Genomic DNA, 12,994 nt, shown 5'->3' with positions numbered 1-12,994 from the left:
AAGATTGCTGAAACACATTAAACATAGTTATTGCATGATCGGGCAAGCCCACCCATTGCCTTAGGTCCAGAAAAAAACTAATTTAAAATGATACTTGCAACCCTATTTTCAAGGCAGCAATATTGACAATATTTAATAGAGAGCTTCCCCAGTGGCTAAGCTGGTAAAGAATCCACCTGCAATGCGGGAGGCCTGGGTTCGATCCCTAGGTTGGGAAGATCCCCTGGAGGTGGGAAAATAAATGTTTGCAACCGAAGTTAAAAATAAGGAATTCGTCTCCAAAGATGCAAACTGCTTACACAGCTCAAGATTTAAAAAAAAAAAAAAATGAACCCAGCAGGAATACAGGCTAAGATCTAAATGGACATTTTCCAAAGAAGGCATCTAGATGGCCATAGAGCGCATGAAAAGATGCTCAGGACCACACTTACAGAAATGTCAATTGAAACCTCGATGAGGTATCACCTCACACCCCTCAGACAGCTCCCCAAAGACCTACAAAAGTTAAATGATGCGAGAGCAAGGGGAACAGGGAATTCTCCTACACTGTGGGTGGGGAAGGAAATGGGTGGGTGTGGCCACAAGAAAAACAGTAAGGACATTCCTTAAAACACTAAACATAGACTTACTACCTGATCTGGCAAGGCCACCCCTTGCTTTATATCCAGAGAAAAGCATAATTGAAGATGATAGTTGCACCCCTATTTCCAGGGCAGCACTACTGAATCTCTAAGACAGAGCATCAACCAAAGTGTCCATCAATAGAGACATGAAGAGGAACTTGTCCATCTAAACACCAGAATACACTCAGCCATCAGAACAAATGGAAAAACATCATTCTCAGGAGCATGGATGGACTGAGAGTTTACAATACTGAACGAAGCCAGTATGAGAGAGAAAGCAAACTATCACACACATGGGGAATTGATAAATTCCTCAAATGAACCAATTCATAAACAGAAACAGCCTCACAGACTTAGAAACATAAGTTTATGATTATTTCTTTAAAAAGGTTGGGGAAGGGAGACAATAAAAGATGGATTAACAGATACACACTACTTACTGTCAGATCATCCAAATGAACCTACTGAATAGCACAAGAAAGTACAAAACACACTGAAGGAACCTATATGGGAAAATACTCCGGAAAAGAACAGAATAGATATACCTCTATGCATAACTGAATCAAGTTCCTGTCAACCTGAAATAAACACAGCAGAAATCAACTCTACTTCAATAGAAAATAGAAATTAACAGCAGTAAATAAATTCACTGAAATGAATAATTGTGCAGCATAAGCAAATGTGTCGCCTTGTGGCCGCTTTTCGTACAACAGCGAAAATCCTGGGCTGACGGCACTTCCTATTCACCAGGACTGAGGGGCTCTAAGGAAGAAACACCTGCCTGAAGAAATCTCCTAGGTGCGTCCGGGAAATTTTTCAAAACACGGCAAAAGATCACGAGGCCGATTTCCGAAGCTCGTTTTACTCACACTGGTATTAAAAATATCTCATGAGAAGCTTTCAAATTTGTGAAATGTTATCGCAATGTAAATCAAAACTACAATGAGGTATGAGCTCGTACTGGTCAGAATGGACTCTGTCAAAAACTCTTAGAAAAAATAAAGGCTGGAGAGGCTGTGGAGAAAAGGGAGCCCTCCTACGCTGATGCTGGGAATGTAAGTTGTTAACAGTCACGATAGAGGACCGGGTGGAGGTCCCCTTAAACAAGGGGAAAGTTAAAGCATTTACATCTCTGGCTAACCAATTCCACACAAACTCCAAATTGAATAAAGAGTTACCTGGAGGGACAATTACTCTAAACCTCTAGAGGAAAATACAGGCAGCACACACTTTACATAAACCACAGCAAGATTTTTTTTTTTTTTTTTTTTGGATCTACACTCAGAATATTTCAAAATAAAACTAAACTTTAAAAAAGCATCTCATTAACCTGAAAAGCTTTTGCAGAGTAAGGGCAACCCTGAAGGAAAGAAAAAGACAGCCCTCAGAATGGGAAAATAAACATTTGCAACTGAAGTTAGAAACAATGAATTCATCTCCAAAGACACAGAGTGCTCACACAGGGAAAGTGAAAGTCACTCAGTTGTGTCCGACTCTCTGTACAGCCCATGGAATTCTCCAGGCCGGAATACTGAAGTGAGACTCCTTTCCCTTCTCCAGGGGATCTTCCCAACGCAGGGAGGGAACCCAGGTCTCCTGCATTGCAGGTAGATTCTTTACCAGCTGAGCCACCAGGGAAGCCCCCACAGCTCATGATCAAAAAAGCAATCAGCCCAGGAGAAAGACTGGCAAAAATCTAAATGGACATTTCTCCAAAGAAGGCACCCAGATGTCCATAAAGCACATGAAAACATGCTCAGGACCACTCTTATAGAAATGCCAGTCAAACTGCAACCAGGTATCACTGATGCCCCTCAGAACAGCCATCCTCCAAAAGATCTCCAAGGGTGAAATGCTGCAGAGGGCAAGGAAAACAGGGACTCCTCCTACCCTGTGGGCGGGGATGGAAATGGGTGGGTGCAGCCACAAAAGAAAGCAGTATGGAGATTCCTTAGAACACTAAACACAGACTTACTGCATGGTCTGGCAAGCCCACTACTGGTCTTAGATCAGTAGAAAATCAAAACTGAAAATGATAGCTGCACCCCTATTTTCAGGGCAGCATTATTGACAATATCCAAGACAGAGCATAAACCAAAGTGTCCATCAACAGAGAAATAACGAGGAAATTGCCCATCAAAATGCTGCAGTCCACTCAGCCATCGAAACGAATGAAAGAAAAAGTCATTTTCAGGAGCATGGATGGACCGAGAGATTTATCACACTGAGTGAAGCCAGTCAGAGAGGGAAAGCAAAGGATGACATACAGGGAGAATCGACAGATTCCTCAAGTGAACCAATTCATAAACTGAGACAGACTCACAGACAAAACACGAGTTTACGATTTTTTGTTTTTAAGGTTGGGGAATGGGAACAATAAGAGATTGGGGCTTACAGATACACACTACTTATTGTCAGATAGATAAATGAAATGGACCTACTGAATAACACAGGGAAGTCTACTGAACACACTCAAAGAACCTACATGGGAAAAGACCCCCAAAAAGAGTAGAATAGATGTACCTCTATGTATAACTGAATCAAGTTCCTGTCAACCTAAAACAAACACAACGGAAATTAACTCCACTTCGATAGAAAATAAAAGTTAACCATAATAAATACATAATTGTGCAGCATAAGGAAATGCTGCCGCCTTGTGGCCACTTTCGGAACAGCAACGGAAAATCATGTGCGGATGGCAGTTCATATTCATCAGGACTGAGGGGCTCTAAGGAAGTAACACCTGCCTGAAGAAATGTCCTAGGTGCGTCGGGGGAAAAGAGTCAGTTCAGTTCAGTCGCTCAGTCGTGTCCGACTCTTTGCGACCTCATGAATCGCAACACCCCAGGCCTCCCTGTCCAACACCAATTCCCGGAGTTCACTCAGACTCACCCCCATCGAGTCAGTGATGCCATCAAGCCATCTCATCCTCTGTCGTCCCCTTCTCCTCCTGCCCCCAATCCCTCCCAGCATCAGAGTCTTTTCCAATGAGTCAACTCTTCGCATGAGGTGGCCAAAGGACTGGAGTTTCAGCTTTAGCATCATTCCTTCCAGAGAAATCCCAGGGCTGATCTCCTTCAGAATGGACTGGTTGGATCTCCTTGCAGTCCAAGGGACTCTCAAGAGTCTTCTCCAACACCACAGTTCAAAAGCATCAATTCTTTGGCACTCAGCCTTCTTCACAGTCCAACTCTTACATCCAAACCAGGGCAAAAGATCACGAGGCTGATCTCCAAAGCTCAGATTTACTCACAGTGTTCTTAAAAATGTCACATGAAAAGCTTTCAACTTTGTGAAATGTTATAGAAATGTAAACCAAAACTGAAAATAAAAAATGTAAAAGGAGAAAAGGAAAGATATACCTATTTGAATGCAGAGTTCCAAAGAATAGCAAGGAGAGATAAGAAAGCCTTCCTCAGTGATCAGTGCAAAGAAATAGAGGAAAACAATAGAATGGGAAAGACTAGAAATCGCTTCAGGAAAATTAGAGATACCAGGAGAATCTTTCATGCATAAATGGGCAAAATAAAGGACAGGACTGGTAAGGACCTAACAGAAGCAGAAGATATTAAGAAGAGGTGGCAAGAAAACACAGAACTATTAAAAAAAACCCCTAATGACCAAGATAACCACGATGGTGTGATCACTCACCTAGAGCCAGACATCCTGGAATGCGAAGTCAAGTGGGCCTTAGGAATCAACTCTATGAACAAACTAGTAGAGGTGATAGAATTCCAGCTGAGCTATTTCAAATCCTAAAAGATAATGCTGTTAAAGTCCTGTACTCTATATGCAGGGAAATTTGGAAAACTCAGCAGTGGCCACAGGACTGGAAAAGGTCAGTTTTCATTCCAATCTGAAAGAAAGGCAATGCCAAAGGATGCTCAGCCTACTGCACAATTGCACTCATCTCACACATCAGTAAAGTAATGCTCAAAATTCTCCAAGTGAGGCTTTAACAGTATATGAACTGAGAACTTCCAGATGTTCAAGTTGGATTTAGAAAAGGCAGAGGAACCAGAGATCAAAAGGAGGGGAACTCTAAAGGAAAAACAAAATAACCCTCAGGATAAAAAAAATGTTACAACCAAGGTGAAAATAAGGAATTCATCCCCAAAACATGCAAACAACCCATGTTGTTCAATTAAAAAAGTGGAGGAGGGTAATGATCTAAATGGATATTTCTCCCCAGAAGACATCCAGGTGGCTATAAAGCACATGAAAAGATGCTCACATTGCTAATTATTAAAAAAATTAAAATCAAAACTACAAGAACATATCACTTCACCCAGGTCAGAGTGGCCTATGTCCTGAGGTTTACTAACAAAATGGCAGAGAGGACGTGGATACACAGGAAGTCTCCTACACTGATGTTGGCAATGAAAGCTGTTAACAGTCAGGATGGACAGGGAGGAGCTTCCTTAAACAAGGGGAAAGGGAAAGAATTTACGTCTCTCCCTAACTGCTTACAGAAGAAAAAATCCAAATAGCTTGAAGAGTTAAATGGACGGAAGATTACTCTAATCCTCTTGAGGAAAATATAGGCAAACACACTTTGACATGAATCACAACATGTTCTTTTTGAATCTATGCTTAGAATAATTAAAACTAAAACAAAACTTTAAAAAGGCACCTCATCACCTAAAAAGCTTTTGCACTGCAAGGGCAACCTAAAGGAAAGAAAAGACAACCCTCAGAATGGGAAAATAAATGTTTGCAACAGATGTTTAAAACAATGAATTCATCTCCCAACATGCAAACTGCTCAGGCAGCTCATGATAAAGCTGCAAAAAAAACAAAAAACAAAAAACAAAAAAACCCCCCTATCAATCCAATAGAGAAACCACAAAGATCTGAATGGATATGTCTCCAAGGAAGGCATCCAGATGGCCATAAAACACATGAAAAGATGTTCAGGGTCACTTTTAGAGAAATCTAATCAAAACTGCAATGAGGTATCACCTCACACCTCGCAGAATATCCATCCTCCAAAAGGTCTACAAAGGAATCCTCTGCGTCCTACAAAGGTTAATTGCTGCTGAGGGTGAGGGTCACAGATTATCCTCCTATACCTGGGCAGGGGTATAATTGAGTGGGTGCAGCCACAAGGAAAAGAGTATGGAAATTCCTTAAAACACTAAATATAGACATACCATATGATCTGGCCAGCCCACTCCTTGCCTTAGACCCGGAGAAAATCATGATTTAAAATGATAGTTGCACCTCAATTTTCAGGGCAGTGCTATTGACAATATCTAAGACAGAGCATCAACCGAAGTTCTATCTAAACAGAAATGAAAAGTCACATGTCCATCTAAAAACTGGCATACACTCAGCCATCCAAAAGAATGAATGAATGAATGAATGACATTTTCAGGAGCATGGGTGGACTGAGAATTTATCATACTCAATGAAGTCAGAGATGAAAGAAGTATCACTTAGAGAGGGAATCTATAAATTTATACAGATTAACTAACTATAAACAGAAACAGACTCACAGACTTAGAAACCCTACTTATGACTTTTTTTTTTAAAAAGTAGTGACAGGGAGACATTGAGAGGTTGCAATTAACAAAAACACACTATTTATTACCATATAGATAATGCCAGTGGACCTACCAAATAGCACAGGGAAGTCGACTGGATACGCAGAATAGACATACATCTGTGTATAACTGAATCATGTTCTCGTAAACCTAAAACAAACACATCAGAAATCAACTCTACTCCGATAGAAAATAAAAATTAACCAAAAAAGAAAAGAGAAAGAGCGATACCAAGGGAACATTTCATGCAAAGACGGGCACAATAAAGCACAGAAACAGTATGGACCTAACAAAAGCAGAAGATAATAAGGAGAGGTGGCAAAAATACACAGACGAGCTATACTGAGTTTCCCCTGTGGCTCAGCTGGTGAAGAATCCGCCTGCAATGCAGGAGACCTAGGTTCAAACCCTGGGTTGGGAAGATCCCCTGGAGAAGGGAAAGGCTACCCACTCCAGTATTCTGGCCTCGAGAATTCGACAGACTGTATAGTCCATGGGGTCACGAAGAGTTGGACACGACTATTAAGGAGAGGTGGTGAAAATACACAGACGAACTATACTAACAAGACGTTATCACACCAGATAATCCCGATGGTGTGACCACTCACCTAGAGCCAGAAATCCTGGAGTGAGAAGTCAAGTGGGTCTTAGGAAGCATCACTATAAACAGAGCTAGTAGAGAGTATGGAATTCCAGCTGAGCTATTTTAAATTACAAAGGATGATGCTGTTAAAGTGCTTCATTCAATATGCCAACAAATTTGGAAAACTCAGTAGTGGCTACAGGTTGGAAAAGGTCAGTTTTCATTCCAGTCCCAAAGAAGATCAATGTCAAAAACTGTTCAAACTTCTGCACAATTGCACTCATTTTACATGCCAGCAAGGTAATGCTCAATATCCTTCAAGCTAGGCTTCAACAGTATGTGAATTGAGAACATCCAGGTGTACAAGCTGGATTTAGAAAAGGCAGATGAACGAGAGATCAAATTGCTAACATCCGCTGGATCACAGAAAAAGTAAGAGAATTCCAGAAAACATCTACTTCTGCTTCATTGACTATGTTAAAGGCTCTGTGTGGATCACAAAAAACTGGGAAATTCTTCAAGAGATGGGAATACCAGACCACCTGACCTGCCTCCTGAGAAATCTGTATTCAGGCCAGGAGGCAACAGTTAGAACTGGACATGGAACAATGAACTGGTTCCAAAGTGGGAAAGGAGTACATCAAGGCTGTATACTGTCACCTGCTTATTTAACTTATATGCAAATAACATCATACAAAATGCCAGATTGGATGAAGCTCAACCTGGAATCAAGATTGCCAGGAGAAATATCAATAATCTCAGATATGCAGATGACACCACCCTTATGGCAGAAAGCAAAGAGGAACTAAACAGCTTCTTGATGAAAGTGAGAGGAGATTAGAAAAAGCTGGCTTAATACTCAAAATTCAAAAAACTAAGATCATGGCATCCAGTCCTGCCGGGAACCAGTGTGAGGAATCCCACCCGTGACAAGGTCATGCGGCAGAGGCCTGAGTGGCAAGGCGAGTCAGGCCTCAGGTTTTCCCCCTGGTATTTCCTGAGCACGTGCCCCCCAAATAAGAATCTGCCTGCGTTATTGTATTGTGCTTTTCCACTCTTCTGACACAGTCTGGAAAAAGTTAACTCAGGGCTTTAGTCTTCTGCATTTGAAAGGGTGTTTCAATCCAAAACCCCTCTGCTGGCTTTCTAGCCTGCCTGCAGGACTCGTACAGCTGTGCATGTGATTGTTTGCGGCCTCCCAACCGCGGGAGGCACAGGAAGCTTAAAACATCCTAGGAATGTAGGGACTTCTGAGAAGTCAAAATCATTAGAATAGGACTGATTAAAGGTTTCATTTGTTGAGCCAATACTTGCTGCCAAATTTTCATATCTTTTAATTGAGGATATAGTTGGTATATAGAAAAAACAGGTAGTAGCCCTGGCATTAGCCACATTAGATCTTTGACTTAAGTACTTTCTTTGTTATAACCCACTGCACCTTTGTTCTACAGGAATGTAACTTTATTTAGTACTTTGAGGGTGATGCATTTATCCAGGAAGAGAGCCATGAAAATGTTTACAGGCCTCTTGGTCAGAAGATAATGTAACCACCTGAGACCTTTTGTATACGGGAAGGTATGCAAAAAGAAAGCCTGCGCTCAATGAGGGCCAGGACTGCTGCCCCTGCATAACTCTGCATATTCCATTATTTCTCTATGTACAACTTGGGGTATATAAGCTGATATTGAAAATAAAGTCTTTGGAGTCTTGCACCGATGCTGGGCTCCCCCATGCGGTTCTTTTCTCCCCCTTTTCGGCTGAATTCCCATCTGGAGTGGGGAGGCTCACCACGTCTACTTACTTGCCCTGGCTTCTAAGATCCACGCGAAAGAGAGCCTAAGGCGGGGCACCCTTCGATATTCAAGTGGGCGCCAGTGGCCTAATGTAGATGGTGCAAACCTCTTGTGTTGAGGTTTTATTGGTTTTCCCCGTAAACCAAGTTATTCAGCCTCTTTTTCTCCACCTAATTTTCCTACTATACTATTTCTTCCTAATCTAATCTTATATCTCTAAATAAATAAGTTTTTCCTCACCAACGCCGTCCCTGCTTCGAATTCCCTGGATCCACCAGGGCTAGACCTCAGCACAGTCCCATCTCTTCATGGCAAATAAAAGGGGAAACAATGGTAACAGTGAGAGACTTTATTTCCTTGGACTCCAAAACCAATTCAGAGGGTGACTGCAGCCATGAAATTAAAAGATGCTTGCTCCTTGGAAGAAAAACTATGACAAACCTAGACAGCACATTAAAAAGCAGAGACATTACTTTGCAACAAAGGTCCATCTAGTCAAAGCTATGGTTGTTCCAGTAGTTATGTATGGATGTAAGAGTTGGACCATAAAGAAGGCTGAGTGCCAAAGAATTGATGCATTTGAACTGTGGTGCTGGAGAAGACTCTTGAGAGTCCCTTAGATAGCAAGGAGATCAAACCAGTCCACCCTAAAGGAAATCAGTCCTGAATATTCCCTGGGAGGACTAATGCCGAAGCTGAAACTCCAATAATTTGGCCAGTTGATGTGAAGAGCTGACTCACTGGAAAAGACCCTGATGCTGGGAAAGACTAAGAAAAGGAGAAGGGGGTGACAGAGGATGAGATGCTTTGGTGGCATCATCAACTCAATGGACACGAGTTTGAGCAAGCTCTGGGAGTTGGTGAAGGACAGGGAAGCCTGACATGCTGCAGTCCATGGGGTCACAAAGAGTCGGACATGACTGAGCGACTGAACAACATTGTGGTTTCATGAGAGGAAGGTATTGTGGAATGTGAAAAGAGTTCAGGATGTGACTTCCCAAAAAACGTTATAGAAAGCACATTTACTGTAGTAGGCAATAGTTAAAACCCAGATCCTGAGATCTCCATCAGAATAACACTCAAACATAAGGGTGGACCTCTGTCTTTATGATGGAGAACTTCCCTGGTGGCTCAGAGGTTAAAGCGTCTGCCTCCAATGCGGGAGACCCGGGTTCGATCCCTGGGTCGGGAAGATCCCCCGGAGAAGGAAATGGCAATCCACTCCAGTATTCTTGCCTGGAGAATCCCATGGACGGAGAAGCCTAGTAGGTTACAGTCCATGGGGTCGCAAAGAGTCGGACACGACTGAGCGACTTCACCTTCACCTCTGTCTTTATGAGGAAGGCAGAATGATTTTATACCGGTAAACTTAGAGAGTGACCTCTAGTCTAGAGCGAAGGAGGCAGAGAGCTCAAGAAAGAGGAAGGTCAGAATCATGTGAATCATCAGGAAGCTTTCTGTCTATTCTCACCAACTCCCATTTATTCCTCAAAAGCAGACATCAGAAACTCTATTGAGGACAGAGAAGGACAGAGAAGATTCCAGGAGACATTCTACAAGTGAAGGAACCAAAATCCCGAGGGTAGATAAGGGATTCTGGAAGGCAGCTGTTCTCACCCGAGAAGGCCAGGTTCCCATAGTTCTCTAACATCACTTCCCTGTACAATTTCCGCTGATCGAGGTCCAGGCACTCCCACTCCTCTTGAAAGGTTGTTACTGAACCACAGAAGATGCCGGGATTCTTGGCCTCTGAAGGAGAAGAATTCGATTTGTGGCCAGAGACGAGGCTTCATCACTCAGAGCTTTTGTGTAATAGAGTTTTATTAAAGTATAAAAGAGATAGAGAAAGCTTCCGACATAGACATCAGAAGAGGGCAGAAAGAGTGCCCACTCACTAGTGTTAGCAAGGGAGTTATATACCTTTTAATTAGTTATCCCAATAAAACAAAAGAACGTCTGAAGATTGTAAAGATCTTACTAGACCCACTCCCATAATTTACATTTTAAGATAACAGGATTAGCCAGATTTTCAGGAAGGAGAAACTGTCCTCAAGCAGGATACATTGTTGTTGTATAATCCCTAGTACAGAGTTTAAACTGAGTTGTGTGATTGACTAAGACTAAGGAATGTAGACAAAAAGTCTGTCCTTTCCTACTCCTTGAGAATTCCAGACCCCTCTCTCCTTGGGGACCCCCAGGCTTCTTATCAACCTGCCTAGGAATTGACTCTCACTCTTGAGTGAAGTCTATGGCCACATCCCAGAATGTCAGCCATCCCTGAAATAGGAAGGACATATGCCACCTGACTGTGGGAAGACTTCCTAATGTGACCCAAGTTGAAAACAGCAAGTACAGAGAACTAGTTTTTCAATGAGAAGAGTGTCTGATGGTATACAATAATATACTTTTTTACATAGTAATATGCTCTAGCGCATTTCTAACCTGAAGAAAACAGGATGACATATGATCCACAAAGCCACTTGGGCTTCCCTGGTGGCGCAGATGGTAAAGCATCTGTCTGTAATGTGGGTGACCTGGATTCAATCCCTAGGTTGGGAAGGTCCCCTGGAGAAGGGAATGGCAACACACTCCAGTATTCTTGCCTGGGGAATCTTATGGAGAGAGGAACCTGGCAGGCTATAGTCCATGGGGTCACAAAGAGTGGGACGTGACTGAGTGACTAGGATTCATTCATTCATCTGGGAGAAAAATTATTAAATGTGATCAACAGAGGCATGTTTAGTTTTGAGGGCTTTCCTTGTGTTCCACAGGATAAATATCAGTCAAAGGAGGAATATGTTTAAAAAGCACATTGTGATTCAAGAGTTCTAGGGTGGGACCACAGTTTTTCATCTTGAACAAGCTTCAGTTCAGTTCAGTTGCTCAGTTGTGTCCGACTCTTCGGGACCCCATGAATCGCAGCACACCAGGCCTCCCTGTCCATCACCAATTCCCGGAGTTCACTCAGACTCACGTCCATCGAGTCCGTGATGCCATCCAGCCATCTCATCCTCTGTCGTCCCCTTCTCCCCCTGCCCGCAATCCCTCCCAGCATCAGAGTCTTTTCCAATGAGTCAACTCTTCGCATGAGGTGGCCAAAGGACTGGAGTTTCAGCTTTACCATCATTCCTTCCAGAGAAATCCCAGGGTTGATCTCCTTCAGAATGAACTGGTGGATCTCCTTGCAGTCCAAGGGACTCTCAAGAGTCTTCTCCAACACCACAGTTCGAAAGCATCAATCCTTCGGCACTCAGCCTTCTTCAAGTCCAACTCTCACATTCCATACATGACTACTGGAAAAACCATAGACTTGACTAGACGGACCTTCGTTGCCAAAGTAATGTCTCTGCTTTTGAATATGCTATCTAGATTGGTCTTAACTTTTCTTCCAAGGAGTAAGCGTCTTTTAATTTCATGACTGCAATCACCATCTGCAGTGATTTTGGAGCCCCAAAAAGTAAAGTCTGACACTGCTTCCACTGTTTCTCCATCTATTTCCCATGGAATGATGGGACCAGATGCCATGATCTTCGTTTTCTGAATGTTGAGCTTTAAGCCAACTTTTTCACTCTCCTCTTTTACTTTCATCAAGAGGCTTTTTAGTTCCTATTCACTTTCTTCCATAGGGGTGGTGTCATCTGAATATCTGAGGTGATTGATATTTCTCCCGGCAATCTTGATTCCAGCTTGTGATTCTTCCAGTCCAGCATTTCTCATGATGTACTCTGCATATAAGTTAAATAAGCAGGGTGACAATATACAGCCTTGACATACTCCTTTTACTATTTGGAACCAGTCTGTTGTTCCATGTCCAGTTCTAAATGTTGCTTCCTGGTCTGCATACAGACTTCTCAAGAGGCAGGTTAGGTGGTCTGGTATTCCCATCCCTTTCAGAATTTTCCACAGTTGATTGTGTTCCACACAGTCAAAGGCTTTGGCATAGTCAATAAAGGAGAAATAGATGTTTTTCTGGAACTCTCTTGCTTTTTCTATGATCCAGCGGATGTTGCCAATTTGATCTCTGGTTCCTCTGCCTTTTCTAAAACCAGCTTGAACGTCAGGAAGTTCACATTTCACGTATTTCTGAAGCCTGGCTTGGAGAATTTTGAGCATTACTTTACTAGCATGTGAGACGAGTGCAATTGTGCGGTAGTTTGAGCATTCTTTGGCATTGCCTTTCTTTGGGATTGGAATGAAAACTGACCTTTTGCAGTCCTGTGGCCACTGCTGAGTTTTCCAAATTTGCTGGCATATTGAGTGCAGCACTTTCACAGCATCATCTTTCAGGATTTGAAATAGCTCTACTGGAATTCCATCACCTCTACTATCTTTGTTCGTAGTGATGCTTTCTAAGGCTCACTTGACTTCACATACCAAGATGTCTGGCTCTAGATGAGTGGTCACACCATCGTGATTATCCGGGTTGTGAAGATCTTTTTTTTACAGTTC

The sequence above is a fragment of the Budorcas taxicolor genome, chromosome 18 (assembly GCF_023091745.1).
Source record: "Budorcas taxicolor isolate Tak-1 chromosome 18, Takin1.1, whole genome shotgun sequence".
Lineage (NCBI taxonomy): Eukaryota > Metazoa > Chordata > Mammalia > Artiodactyla > Bovidae > Budorcas > Budorcas taxicolor.
Note: the sequence above shows the minus strand (reverse complement) of the source record.